Source organism: Tenrec ecaudatus, chromosome 1 (assembly GCF_050624435.1).
Source record: "Tenrec ecaudatus isolate mTenEca1 chromosome 1, mTenEca1.hap1, whole genome shotgun sequence".
Taxonomy (NCBI): domain Eukaryota; kingdom Metazoa; phylum Chordata; class Mammalia; order Afrosoricida; family Tenrecidae; genus Tenrec; species Tenrec ecaudatus.
The window spans coordinates 10259413-10260885 of record NC_134530.1 but is presented as its reverse complement, the minus strand read 5'-3'; positions in this window follow the sequence as shown (position 1 = coordinate 10260885).

The following is a 1473-nucleotide window of genomic DNA, read 5'->3' as shown; positions in this document are numbered from 1 at the left end:
CCCTTTGCAAAGAGTATTATCCTTGGTAAAATAGTAGGCTGTGTTAGAACTTAATTTCTTGTGTGTGTGTTATTGTTTGAATTTGTTTGTCGCAAGACTCCAAGTCCATTTCAGTTTCACTTTCCTCCTTTTTTCTTTAAGCCACTCAGACCACTCTTTAGGTTTGATGGCTAAGGAATCTGGAGGGATGGAACTTAATTTCTGAGCACCCAGTTTGCAGAAGGCTGTAAAACTAAAGCCAAACTTGCTGCTATCAAGTCAATGTCAACGCATAGCGACTCTATAGGACAGGGTGTAACTGCCCTAGACTGTAACTCTTTACAGGAGGAGAAAGCCCTGGCTTTCTCCCAAGGAGCAGCTTGTGGTTTTGAACTAATGACTTTGCAGTTACCAGCCCATCACTTAACCACAACACTACCAGGCCGATAGATAACAGTAAATACCCAAGATGCATTTGCAGAATCCCAACATAAAGTCAACCTCCATGGAGCTCCTGTGGACCATTAACCAGGGTTGTGAACAGTCTTGCCTTCTTCAGGCAGAGTACATTAGAAAGTCGATTACCACCACCACTTGGCTAGCCTGCCCTGGGAGGGGGAGTCTCCCTTAGGGGCTTGCCTGCGTTTCCCAGTAAATGTTCTGCTGTATCTACAGAATGCGAATGCTCTGTTTATCTCTCCCTTATTTTACGTCTTCTTAAAAAGTTCTTCAGAAGAGGCCTCAGGTCAGCTAGAGCACAACAGGATGAAACACTGGCTGGTCCTGCGCCATTGTCACTCACCATTGCTAGGTTTGAGGCCCTTGTTGCAGCCACAGGGTCAATTCACCTTGTCAAAGAGCTTCTTCTTCTTCTTCTTCTTCTTCTTCTTCTTCTTCTTCTTCTTCTTCTTCTTCTTCTTCTTCTTCTTCTTCTTCTTCTTCTTCTTCTTCTCCTTCTGTCCCCCTGCTCCTCTACTTTCTCCAAGGACTGCTCTCTCCTGCCATATGTCCAAAGGATGTAAGACGAAGGCTCGCCATCCTGGCCTCTACGGAACACCCTGGGCGTACTTCTTCCAAGACGGATCGGTTTGTCCTTTGAGCAGTCCATAGTACTTTCAAGATCCTTGGCCAGCACCATAATCCAAATGGATTGGTTCTTCTACAGTCTTCCTTATTCAATGTCCAACTTTCACATGTTTATGAGGCGACTGATAATACCATGGTTTAAGGCACAGTTTAGTCCTCAATGTAACGTCCCTGCTTTCTAGCACATTAAAGAGGTATTGTGTGGAAGATGTAGCCAATGAAATGCATCGTTTGATCTCTTGACTGCTGCTTCCACGGGCATGGATTATGGATCCAAGCAAGACAAAATCCTTGACAACTTCAACCTTTTCTCATTTATCATGATGTTACTTATTGGTCCAGTTATGAGGATTTTGGTTTTCTTTACATCGAGTGGTCGTAATCCATACTGAAGATCAATCCTTGATC